This window comes from Cupressus sempervirens, chromosome 9 (genome assembly GCF_028749045.1).
Source record: "Cupressus sempervirens isolate cs-2001-9-10 chromosome 9, ASM2874904v1, whole genome shotgun sequence".
In the NCBI taxonomy this organism is placed as follows: domain Eukaryota; kingdom Viridiplantae; phylum Streptophyta; class Pinopsida; order Cupressales; family Cupressaceae; genus Cupressus; species Cupressus sempervirens.
In genome coordinates, this window is record NC_143126.1 from 773,827,736 (window position 1) to 773,842,369 (window position 14,634).

The 14,634-nt window shown below is 30.0% G+C and overlaps 1 pseudogene; it reads left to right on the top strand.

Annotated features, from left to right (window-relative positions):
• Positions 1-8,340: 8,340 nt before the first annotated feature.
• LOC149541004 (uncharacterized protein At4g15970-like) lies at positions 8,341-10,681 on the top strand (annotated as a pseudogene).
• The last annotated feature ends 3,953 nt before the right edge of the window (positions 10,682-14,634 follow it).

Here is a 14,634-nt window from a genome sequence, read left to right on the forward strand (position 1 = left end):
TTTTGGACACAAAAAATACTGTATAGGAGGTTCAAAAGTTCTAGTCTGGTTTTGCTAGCTCTTTCACCTTTGTTCCATTTCTAGCTTTGGGTTTTGAACTAGTTGTTAGACCCAGAACCTCTCAATAGAAGGTTCATAATTTTCTAGTGAGTTATGACTATGCACTTTAAAATCAATGTTCCGTTCAACTTGATATAGGCTTGCACCTCCAGTTCTAGAATTATTATTGGAATCCACAATGAAATTTTGAACTCAAACTTGTCCTAAAAGAGTGTCGGGTTGTAAAATTCTTGAATTGTTCATTGACCATTGTTTCATTATTGATGTTAAATTTTTCCATGAGTTCTCAAACTAGTGTTTGAAGAGTGATTTTATATTCAAACTTTCTTTGGAGCTATCAAATTTAAAATTGCTAAAAGATTTATTATCATTGCTCCATTCTTAATGTGAGACTTCACCTCAAGTTCTACAACTAGTGGCATAATTCAAAGTATGATGTTAAAATCAAACTTGTTTCAAGAATATTGTTGGTTTTTGAAACACGTGTTATTTTCTAATCAGACATGCAATATATGAGTATGTCTAAACCCTTTACTTGATTTTTCCATATAAAAGTTATAAATTTGATTCGACCTCATGGAACCCTTAAGAGATGTAATATATTTATGAATTATTTTTATGCATGTGAGTTATTGCTTCCACTATATTATCTCTTGTTTTAATCTTTAAAAAAAATTGTTTTGCAAACTCAGTGACATATTAGGTTAATTTCTTTTGGGTTCCCTAGCAGAGCATTACACTTTGCATCTTCTACTTTTTTAATATCCTTTGTTTCATTTCATGATCTAATTAGGGTTTATAAATATTTGTTAAACCATTTTTGACCTTTTTCTTTGGCTTATCCAATAAGTTTCACTGTTTTTGATAATATAAGCTTTTAGGGTTTCAATAACACTTACTATTTCCTTATGTGTAACTTGGCCTTTTTTACCTTTCTACCAGCAATGACAACAATCAAAATCTTTACTGTAGGGTTCTAGGATTTTGTCAAGTTAACAATTTCCTCTTTCATTCTCTCTCTCCTAGGTGGAATTTGAGGTAGGACCTAATATATCCTCCTTGATTTCTCTTTTTCTCACTCAAAGGCTGAGGTAGGATCTAATTTCTAGGCATCATCCACTTCCTAAACCATATTTCCCTACTCTGATCATCATTTGTCAATCCTTGATGCACATTATACCTCGCAATCCCAAAATCGTCAACTAAAAATCCAAGAATTTGGCCTCCTCGAGAATAAGTCAACCTTGATTGACCTATTCCTAGGTGGCTAGGAAATTTTTGCCTTGGTGCTATTTCAAATTTCAAGTTGATTCCTTCCTACTATAGTCGAGTCCTACAAGGGTTATCTCATAAATTCACTATAAAATGACATCAAAAGTCTCACTTTCACATGATGAAAGAAGGTACAAGTGTGTATCCAGGAACTCCAATTTTATATAGAGAAATTGTAAGGTAGAAGCTAAGGGACATGAATCTAGTTCTTTCATTCTAAAGTGAGATCTTCAACCAAATTCTTTTAACTCAAGCATTCAATCACTACATGACACCTTGATGTGGAGATGTAAGGGGATCATGAAGATAGGTAGAGTACTGCAACCTTATGGGGTTTAAAAGCTTTCCATGTTATATGAAAATATGATCTTTGTCTCTTCATATTTTGTAGATATTTATATTTACAAGAATATTTAAATGTTGGAATCACTGTTGCCATTACACCAAATGCTTGAGTTGTTAGTGAATGTTATAAAAGCTAGAGACAAGGATCAATGGGAGGTAGTTAAGCACATGTCACAAATTCGTCGGTCTATGCTAGACAAAGGAACCAACCAAGAGGGGATGGAGACATCAACCTCCTAACAATCCCCCCTTCAACATAACCTAAAGGATTTGAACCTATAACCCAATGCTCTGATACCACTTGTTGGAATCACTTTTGTCATACACCAAAAGATCAAGTTGTCAATGAACATTACAATAGCCAAAGACAAGGATCCACAAGAGGTAGTTAAGAACATGTCACAAATCCATCAGTCTATGTTGGATAGAGGCACCACCCTAGAGGGGATGTAGGCACCGACCTCCCAACATTATGTGCTAGGGTTTCACTCATAGAGTATATTCTTATAATTTTCTATCTCTTTGCACTCTAGATCTACTATCCAAGACTCATGAACACTACATGTACACACATAACATTATTTATAATGGCTATTCATGGAGGTATAAATCACTAAAACATGGGGTTGACTAACTCAAACCCCTTCATAACCACCCACGCACTCCAATACTATAAAAAACTTGCTTTATTGAATTTGCAACCACAAATTTGGAAACTACTTTCCAAGACCTTTTCAAAGAAGTTGGGTCAAATTTGATATTGTGTCTTGGGAACATGTCCATCTTGTTGTAAACTACCATAATGCTTTACCACCAAGTCAAATTGTTCTTAGAGGTGTGACTTGAAAACAACATTTTTTTAAAACTTTCTATCAGGATCATAAATCTACAACTAGAAGTTTAGTCATAGTTTTAAATCCATAATTATTGGAGCTAAATGAAACATTACCTTGAAGATTTTGAGGTAAATATTATCACTTATTTCATCTTTTAGTGTAGACCTATTTTTGTACCTTAATTGGATTGATGCATATATTTAGCACCTAGACCTATCTTACACTTCTCATTAAATCAATTAGTTCAATTCCAAATTTACATTGGATATCTTTAATTAATTTGCATTGCATGAAAGATTTATTTCTTGCATATTTACTTGATATAACTTGAGTTTAGTATTGGCATCCCTTTACCTTATCCAGAATTGTCTATTCTAACTTAGGTCATAAATTGAGAGTCATGTTTGGAAGCTGCTCGTTCTCTTGTAGTGAATGACTTAGGGAGAAAGTGTTAAACTTGTAATATCTATAGTTTTCATTTTTAGACTCATTGATGTCATTTCCACCTTGAACAATTAGCATAGTAAACTTCTATTTTCTTAATCAGTGCCTTCATAGTTGTAAGAAACATATGTCTACTATTTTCTTAATAAATTTTCATCTACTTGACCAAATTAAAATAAAGTTTATAATATTGTTGCACAATTGATTCTAAACACTTATAAAATATTTTCATTTAAATTTTTTTTTGATGCAAGTTATATGCAATGTATGAACACACACCTAATTTTCAATATGTCACCACCTCAAGATGTCACCACTTCAAAATCTCATAAAAAAAAATCAACAATTTTATTTTATTTTAAATACATAACTTGTAGCTCTCACTCTTACCTATCATTCTACGAAATTATTTCTTAAAATACTAAATCTAACTATATCTTTTGTGATGTGCATAGAATACACTATGTTATGATTTTCTCAAAAGTCAAGAGAATTTTTTTTCCCTCAATAATATTTATTAAAAAATAAAACAAATCATAAATCATAATTATCAACACTATACAAAGGAATTTGAGAAGTTCAAAGAACACAATTTGTTCTAGACACAAAATAGTCTATAGGAAGTTCAAAAGTTCTAGTCTAGTTTTTCTAGCTCTTTCACCATTATTCCACTTCTAACTTTAGGTTTTGTACTAGTTGTTAGACACAAAACCTCTTAATAGAAGGTTCATAATTTCTCATTGAGTTATGACTATGCACTTTAAAATCAATGTTCCATTCAACTTGATGTAGGGTAGCACCTCCAATTCTGGAATTACTATTAGAATCGATAATGCAATTTCAAAATCAAACTTTTCTTGAAAGAGTGTCGAGTTGTAAAATTTTTCAAATTTTCATTGACCATTGTTTCATTATTGATATCAAGACTCTAGCACAAGTTCTGGAACTAGTGTTTAAAGTGTGATTTTATATTCAAACTTGCTTCAAAGCTATCATATTTTGAGACTCTTAAAATATTTATTATCATTGTTTAATTCTTAACATCAGACTTCACCTCGAGTTCTAGAACTAGTGACATAATTTGAAGTGTGATTTTAAAAACAGACGTGTTTCAAACACATTGTCAATTTTTGAAATACATGTAGTGTTTTCTAACCACACATGCAATAGATGAGTATGTCCCAATCCTTTACTTGATCTTCTTATATAATGTAGATGCAAATGATTGTATCTAATATAATGATCATCCTATTTTATAGAATCCTTAAAATGCATGATACATTATTTTGCACTGCACAAACATAAAACCAAGTAATGAAAAATGTGTCCATGGTCAAGCTAAGACTAAAGTGTAAAATAGAACTAGTCAACTAGATGCTTAAATTTGATTTTTCTATTAATGGATCAAGATTATGAATTTTAGAATGGCCTCACAATTAAACTTGTGAACTTTTTATAATCAATTAGTTCTATTAGACCTATCTTATACTTCTCATTAAATCAATTAGTTCAATTCCACATTTACATTGGATATCTTTAATTAATTTATAGTGCATGAAAGATTTATTTCTTGCATATTTACTTGATATAACGTGAGTTTGGTATTGGCATCCCTTTACCTTATCTAGAATTGTCTATTCTAACTTAGGTCATAAATTGAGAGTTGTGTTTGGAAGCCCCTCATTCTCTTGTATTGAATGACTTAGAGAGAAAGTGTTAAACTTTTATGATCTGCAATTTTAATTTTTAGAATCATTGATATCATTTCCACCTTGAACAATTAGCATAGTAAACTTCTATTTTCTTAATCGGCGCCTTCATAGTTGTAAGAGACATATGTCTACTATTTCCTTAATAAATTTTCATCTACTTGAACAAATTAAAATAAATTATATAATATTGTTGTACACTTGATTCTATACGCTTATAAAATATTTTTATTTAAAAAAAAATTGATGCAAGTTATATGCAATGTATGAACACACACCTAATTTTCAAGATGTCACCACCTCAAGATGTCACCACTTCAAAATCTTTTAGAAAACAATCAACGGATTTTTTATTTTTTTAAAAAATTATACATAACTTGTAGCTCTCACTCTTACCTATCGTTCTATGAAAGTGTTTCTTAAAATACCAAATCTAACTATATCTTTTGTGATGTGCATAGAATACACTATGTTATGATTTTCTCAAAAATCAAGAGAATTAGTTTTGCCTCAATAATATTTATTAAAAAATAGAAAAAAATCATAAAGCATAATTATCAACACTATACAAAGGAATTTGAGAAGTTCAAAGAACACAATTTGTTCTAGACACAAAATACTCTATTGGAAGTTCTAAAGTTCTAGTCTAGTTTTTCTAGCTCTTTCATCATTGTTCCACTTCTAACATTAGGTTTTGTATGAGTTGCTAGACCCAAAACCTCTTAATAAAAGGTTCATAATTTCTCATTGAGTTATGACTATGCACTTTAAAATCAATGTTCCATTCAACTTGATATAGTCTTGCACCTCCAGTTCTAGAATTACTATTAGAATCCACAATGCAATTTCAAACTCAAACTTGTCTTGAAAGAGTGTCGAGTTGTAAAATTCTTGAAATCTTCATTACCATTGTTTCATTATTGATATCAAGACTCTGGTATGAGTTTTGGAACTAGTATTTAAAGTGTGATTTTATATTCAAACTTGCTTTAGAGCTATCATATTTTGAGACTCTTAAAATATTTATTATCATTGTTTCATTATTAATGTTAGACTTCACCTCAAGTTCTAGAACTAGTGGCATAATTTGAAGTGTGATTTTAAACTTGAACTTGTTTCAAAAACATTATCGATTTTTGAAACACATGTAGTGTTTTCTAATCACACATGTAATAGATGAGTATGTCCAAACCCTTTACTTGATCTTGTCATACAATGTAGATGGAAATAATTGTATCCAATATAATGATCATCCTATTTTATAGCATCCTTAAAATGCATGATACATTATTTTGCACTACACAAACATAAAACCAAGTAATGAAAAATGTGTCCCTGGTCAAGTTAAGACTAAAGTGTAAAATAGAACTAGTCAACTAGATGCTTAAATTTGATTTTGCTATTAAATGGATCAAGATTATGAATTCTAGAATGGCCTCACAATTAAACTTGTGAACTTTTTATAATCAATTAGTTCTATTAGACCTATCTTACACTTCTCATTAAATCAATTAGTTCAATTCCACATTTACATTGGATATCTTTAATTAATTCACATCGCATGAAATATTTCTTTCTTGCATGTTTACTTGATATAACTTGAGTTTAGTATTGGCATCCTCTAACCTTATCTAGAATTGTCTATTCTAACTTAGGTCATAAATTGAGAGTTATGTTTGGAAGCTCCTCATTCTCTTGTATTGAATCATTTAGGAAGTCTAAATTATTAAACTTTTATGATCTATAGTTTTCATTTTTAGACTCATTGATGTCATTTCCACCTTGAACAATTAGCATAGTAAACTTTTATTTTCTTTATCGGTGCCTTCATAGTTCTGAGAGACATATGTCTACTATTTTCTTAATAAATTTTCATCTACTTTACCAAATTAAAATAAAGTATAATATTGTTGCACACTTGATTCTATACACTTATAAAATATTTTCATTTAAAAAAAATTGATGCAAGTTATATACAATGTATGAACACACCCCTAATTTTCAATATGTCACCACTTCAAAATCTCATAAAAAAAAATCAACGGATTTTTGTTTTTTTAAAAATACATAACTTTTAGCTCTCACTCTTACCTATTGTTCTACAAAATTATTTCTTAAAATACCAAATTTAACTATATTTTTTGTCATGTGCATAGAATACACTATGTTATGATTTTCTCAAAAATCAAGAGATTTTGTTTTGCCTCAATAATATTTATTAAAAAATAAAACAAACCAGAAATCATAATTATCAACACTATACAAAGGAATTTGAGAAGTTCAAAGAACACAATTTGTTCTAGACACAAAATACTCTATAGGAAGTTCAAATGTTCTAGTCTAGTTTTGCTAGCTCATTCACTGTTGTTCCACTTCTAACTTTAGGTTTTGTACTAGTTGTTAGACCCAAAACCTCTTAATAGAAGGTTCATAATTTCTCATTGAGTTATGACTATGCACTTTAAAATCAATGTTCCATTCAACTTGATGTAGGCTTGCACCTCTAGATCTAGAATTACTATTAGAATCCACAATGTAATTTTGAACTCAAACTTTTCTTGAAAGACTGTCGAGTTGTAAAATTCTTGAAATGTTCATTGATCATTATTTAGTTATTGATATCAAGACTCTGGCATGAGTTCTAGAACTAGTGTTTAAAGTGTGATTTCATATTCAAACTTGCTTCAAAGCTATCATATTTTGAGACTCTTAAAATATTTATTATCATTGTTTCATTCTTAATGTCAGACTTCACCTCAAGTTCTAGAACTAGTGGCATAATTTGAATTGTGATTTTAAACTCAAACTTGTTTCAAAAACATTGTCGGTTTTTGAAACACATGTAGTGTTTTCTAATCACACATGCAACAGATGAGTATGTTCAAACCCTTTACTGGATCTTGTCATATAATGTAGATGCAAATGATTGTATCAAATGTAATGATCATCCTATTTTATAGCATCCTTAAAATGCATGATATTTTATTTTGCACTACACAAACATAAAACCAAGTAATGAAAAATTTGTCCATGGTCAAGCTAAGACTAAAGTGTAAAATAGAACTAGTCAACTAGATGCTTAAATTTGATTTTGCTATTAAAAATTAAAAATTCAAATTCAATTATTAGTTTATAAAAAATCATCTCAAACTAAACACACTTCAAGCCTTTGATTTTGATGGTGATCTGTATTAATCATATGAAAAGGCTCTACAAGCTGGGATTTTCCACAGCATGATATATATCTCCATCAGGCATCGATCGAAACTGAAAACAAGGTTAACATGAGAAAATCAAACATCCGGAAAGAATTTGTGCCTTCCAATGAGGAAAAAGAGAATGCCACCAATTATTGAATTTAGTTACACCCCATAAATTGCGCATCCACCCATGATTGTCACAATATATTGCCAATCCCACTAATGGATAATAAACAAACCTTTCTTTCTTTTCAATTCAATATAATACATTTGATTAAAAGCTTTGAATACATCATTCACAAAGCCAAATATAAAAGTTGCACGTCGTACGCCCTAGAATATGAATTAGTTCAAAAAAACCTTAATATGGTTGACAAAGGCATTTTCGTTGTATATAATCTCCAAGACATAAGAATGTAGCTCTCAAGATTGAATCAGATATACTAAGGCCGATTAAGCTCTTCCAATTTGAAGATGAAAGGAGAAATCATATTTGATAAGCCAATCAGAGATATATTTCTGATTATTTCTCTAACAATGGTTTTATTGGTATGTTTCTATGTAACTAAGGGAACTTATTGGCCTCTATCTACAGAAACTGAAGCCACACCTCCATATGTAAGTGTAATTCAGATTAACATATCTCTTGTAATAATCTATGGTTTGAATCATGCTGTTTTCTGAGTATTATTTTGGGTTTTTTTTCAAATAGAAGTTTCAAGTGATGCAGATGAGTTGGAGATTGCCTTGGCGAAGGCTTCAATGCCAAACAAGACTTTGATCCTCACACCAGTGAATGGGGCATGGATGGACCCAAACAGTTTAATTGATCTTTTTCTTGAGAGTTTTAGGATTGGGGAAGGAACACATGATTTACTTAACCACCTCATCATTGTGGCCATGGATGCAAAAGCTTTCAACAGCTGAATAGAAATTCATCCTCATTGCTATGAGCTCAGGACTGAAGGAGTTGATTTTACTAAGGAGAAGTCCTTTGGGACAAAAGATTAAATCAAGATGACGCAGACTAAAATTCTCTTCTTGAAGACTGTGGTTGAGCGAGGTTATAATTTCGTGTTTACTATAAGTTTCCTCACATACCCAACGTTGTAGATGTTTACTGTAAAGATCATCAAATTGTTTGGCATTGTTATTCTGATAATTATAGTTTCATTAGATTGACTCTAAAATATTTGGCTCCATATCTAAAGAAAGTTTACTAGCCTCTGTGGTTGTTTTAATATGTTTGATGTTTACGTAGAGGTGATCTTGTTAATTATGATTGGTTTGCGCATATTTATTTTATCTTAAATTTTATTCTTCTTTTTCTATATTCTAAATCTGTTCAATTATAAAAAATCATTCAAAATTCAAACAGCTATCTTTGATGTTGTGAAACAAACAAATTTATAAAAGGGCATAAAACATTCAAACTTTTAATAATAATAAATTTGATACAAATCAAAAAAATTAAATTCTATTCTATCATAAATGAATTAGTATAAAAAAAATAAACTAATTAACATAGAATGTGAAATAGAGTTCCACATAGTCAGCCTCCCTTATCTTGATAAAAAACGGTAGAGTTCCATATAAATTATTATTCTAATAGATTAAAATTAAGTGATAATTTTTTTCACCAAAATCTAATTAAGTAGTATCCAATACAATTAATCTTTAAATGATAAAAAAGAAAAATAGAGATCCATGTATTAATTTTCTCCTTTTAATTAAAAGTGGGTGAACTACTAGAATATATATAAGATAATCTGATTCAAGGTTTGGGCTCAACTAGGAAAGAATCAGGAAGAAAATCTAGTATCCTTGCAAGATTGGCATAAAGAGAGGGACAAAAGAGAAAATATCTCGGGACAAAATTGCTGGCTGGAGATGCACAAACAATAATTTGTGAAAAATGCTACAAGAGAGGAACTGAAACATATGACCAACACTTTTAGGCTGATTTATACTAGTTCAGAGAATATTAATTTCCCCAATTCAGAAATCAAGTTAGAGATATGATCTTTTGAAAAAGACTCAATTAAATTATTGTCACATCCATGATTTGATAAGCCAATTAAATTAATTATTACTCTAATAGATTAGAAATAAATAATAAAATTTTTCACCAAATCTAATTAGGTAGTATCCAACATAATTTGTCTCTCAATTTGTCTTTCTACTTTTGTCCACCTCTCATACATTCTTTTTCAAATGGAAAGATTTGTTTTCTTGTCTCATAATTTAACACTCTTATAGTTCATCTGTCATGGAATATTTTACTAATTTTTTTTCCAAATATCATTTACAAGATGTATATATAATGTGGTTACGAAATCCATTTGAGAGATTCTCAAGTAGAGCAGATTTTCAAGTATCTTGTGATTTATATAAACACAATCCACATTGTATCTCAAACGATCCAAATACATGATTTTCATTTGTTAAGGCGAATGAAAAAAATGCTAAACTCTATGAACTTTGGCATGCATATACTACTATAAATCTTAACAGGCATGATCAAGATGTCTTTAATATGATGAAATATTCTTCAAATTTTACTCAAATTGGCATAGAAATTTTATTCCTTGATACAATTTACTATATTGGATTTTGTGAATCGAAGGCAAAATTAGAAGAAGTTTGTACTATGCACACCAATTGTTGTGTAGGTTTAAAGAAGAAGATGACTTATTTGAGAGACACTCTTGATGATTGGATTTTATTCAAATCGTTCAATCTCAATAACACTTTTGAATTAAGAGGAAGAAGAGAGGTGGGTTGGAGAAGTAGAATAGAATGTGGCCCTTTGTAATAATGTGAGAAACATTATTAATGTTTCATTATTGAATATAAGAAGATGCTAGTATATAACTAACTTTTAAAGGTGTTATTAATTGGTTGATGGAAATGAAAATTTGGAGTTTAATGGAAAAATATTTTTAATATATTTCTTTAAGATCATTATATGTTTATATTCACATTTTTTAAAGTTATATGATGAGAATTTTATGTTATGATTTTATAGGAAGAAGGAGATGTAAAAAAATATTTTTAAAATTATTTAATATTGTTATGAGATATATTGACTTGAAAGAATTGGGTAAATAAAATATCATTAGAAAAATAAAATTACCAAATAACTATATAGATGTTTTTATGTATAAATTTCAATAGATGAAATATTCAATTTTCTTAATTAACGTAATTCTTTTATTTTGTAAAAATAATCCAATTTCAAACACTCAGGGGATTCAAGAGGAAGGGGTTAGATTTTTTAAAGATTTATTAGCTCCTCATGTTCTGTCTACTTTCCATGAAGCACAATCACAAGATCTTCTCAATGATATACCCTCTCTAGTTTCAAAATATAATAATGCAGTATTAATTGCTCCTTTCACATTGTGTGAGCTTAGAAACATAGTTTTCTCCTTGCCTCTAGATAAGGCCCCTAGACCAGATGGATAATCAACATTATTTTTCCAAGCATGTTGGGACTTCTTAGGTTGGGAATTACTTGGGGTTATTGAAGAATCCAAGAAAAGTAAAGCTATGCTAAAATACTTTAGCACGACAAAGATAGTTACTATCCCCACAAAACTTGCTTAGATTTCAAACCAACTTCATTATGCAACACTATCTACAAAATTTTTACTAAGGCCATATATTTGAGAATGCAATATCTGAAACCTAAACTAGTCTCACACGAGCAAGGTTTTTTTGCCCATAGACGAGAAACCATGGAGGGTGCATTAGTTTCCCATGAGGCCCTACACTCAATTAATTCTCCCAACTCTTAAAATTTCATCATTAAACTTGATATGATGAAGGGCTATAATTGAGTATGTTGGGAGTTCCTTTTCAAAGTTCTCCAAAGATGCAATTTTTAAAAAAATTGGTGTAAATGGATTAGAGCTTGTATTTTGGGAGCATGGTTCTCAATTATTATAAATGGAGTCCTTGCGGGATTCTTCTCTTCGACACAAGGAATTAGGCAAGGAGATCCTCTATCCCCAGTACTATTTATTCTAATGGCAAAAGCACTCAATAGATTTATTCAACAAAAACATGCTCTTGGCCACTAGCAAGGTATAAAAATTAGGAATTCACACATCTTGGTTACTCATTCATTATTTGTTGATAACACCTTGCTGTTTGGGGAATCCAATGTGAAGGAATCCAAGAAGATCAAACATGTTCTAGACTCATATAATTTTGTATTAGGTCAAAAAATTAATGAGAATAAATCAAAGATATATATTTTTAATACAAATCAAACTATTTCTACAAGGATTGTCAATATTTTGTGATTCTCATAAGATCATCTCTTGTCTATGTATCTAGGTATTCCTTTCTTCATGGGTGCTAATAAAGCAAGCTACTAGTCTCCTATAATTGATAGAATTAAATCTGGAGTTGTGGCTTGGAAAGCCAGATAGCTCTTACTGGTTGGCAAAAATTTTCCCGTCAAATCAATGTTGTCCACCATCTCAAACTACTATCTTTCAATGTTAAAAGCTCCCCTATAGTGATTTAGATTATGCACAAGCTGATTCAAGAGTTCTTAAGGTCTCGAAACATAAATGGAGGAAAGAAAATACCTCTCATCTCTTTGCAGGATATGGGTCAAGTGAAGTCTTTGGGTGGGGTTGGAATTTATGACTTGGTACAAAGAAATAAAGCCTTCAGTGCCAAATTAGTTTGGAATATGTATTTTAAACCTAAGAATAAATGGTGTGAAATAATGCAACATAAGCACTTAGACAATAATGTAGTGCCTACCCCTAGTCTACATTTTCGAGTTACATTTCTGATATCATTGCCAAACTCTTTTAGGCCAATTTATGTTTGATGATTAGTATTATTATTTTATAGATTATCAGATGTTGTTTACACTCAATTTATTATATGACGAGATTACTTGGTACTCTATATTTTATGCATGTATGATGATTATTCAATTGTTTCAGTTATCGATGATGATTAGTTAGATGGTTTATTATTCCATGTGCTTCTTATGGATACTTACCCCATACTGCATGTGTATGGTGTGCGTGTTGTTTTATTTATGTATGGTGTTTCTGATGTGGTTAAGGAAGGGAGTCGTAGTCACCTGCTAGTCGGGATCTACACGATGCACCACTTCCTGCCATTGTCTGTTTAGCTTAGAATATTGTGTTTGTACATGCGTGAATTTTATGCAGGTTGTAGGTACCGGGTATCGACTTCCCTGAATTGTCAGGATGAGCGTACCCTATCGCACTGTCTCAATGGTAAGAGAGGGGAGATAAACTCTTAAGTCCAATTCCTAAACCCTTTAGCCAATTGTCCTAATTGATAATTAGGACAAGTATCTGAGTTAAGTACCATCTGAATGCATCAAATGATGTAATTTCAAGATTGTAACCTTTTTGTTTTGATTTAGTATATGCTTTTCTATGTAGGGTTTTCGTATGTTGTTATATGAGTCCTTGATGTGTTTTCTATTAATTAAGTCTAATTAAAAGATTAATTAATGATTTAATTTAATAGATAATTATTATGATATCTTTAATATTTAATTAATTGAGAAATTAATTAAATAAAAGAACTAAATTTGGAGATTAAAGTTCTAAGATAAATTTAGAACAGGATAATATTTATTTAATTTAATAATAATATAATTGGAGTTCATTTTTTTAAATAAATGCTAAATATTATTGTTAATTAAATTAATTAAATATGTTATCAATTAGGTTTCTAAAATTAATTTAAAAAGTTGAAAGACATTAAATTATTAAGAATTCTAGATCGCATGATCTAAGCTTGAGTTTAAATATGAAAAATAAATTAAAAGATTAAATAATAAAAATTAATAACGTTATTTTAATTTCATAAAGTGCACATGAGATTAAAGTAATAAATTAATTTAAAATAGAAGTCAAGTAGAATATTAAATAAAGTTATTTAATAAATCAACTTAATGTGCATGAAAGTTTAAAGCAAAATAAAAGATAAGATAATAAAGGTTAATTTGGAGTTAACTGAGTTGTGGAAAGAGTCTTCATGGGTAAACGCACAATTACTGCCCCGATTTGAGGAAAAATTGCTTATCACAACTTTGGGGGTTCATTTTTGGGATATACGAAGTTGGACAGGAATTTTTGGGGAGACAACTTTTGGAAGCGATTTTCAGAAGGCTAATACCAAAGAAAGGTTTTGGGAAGAAGGTTATTGAGAGGAGCGAATTCTCTTACAGTTCCTGGGGATTTCATAATAGCATCAAGATCAGGTAGGGTCTTGTGTTTTGATTATCGATTAAATACGCAATTATCCTTTCTTGTCTTCTTTGTGTCTGGGGTTTGTAAATCTGAATTCTCTATGATGAATGTTTAAACATTACAATATTGGAAATTATCAGATTCTTGTCTATAGACTTCTGTATACAAAATTTGTATGGGAAGGGTTGAATCTTAGACTGAAATTTTAAATTAAATTTTCGGATGATTGACTATATTTTCTATATCAATATAGAGAAGGAAACAATTTTGCAATGCATATATTTATATATATATTAAAAGAAATTATTTTAATATATATATAGTTATAAATTTAAATATATATATATATATATCCTTAATTAATTGGATTATTAATAAAATCTTATTATAAACGAATTGTATTCTTTAAAATATATATATATATATATATATATAATTTAATATATATTTAAGTGGGGGGGAGGGAATCACCCCGTACCCACCCCCACTGTCGGCGGGCCGATAGTAC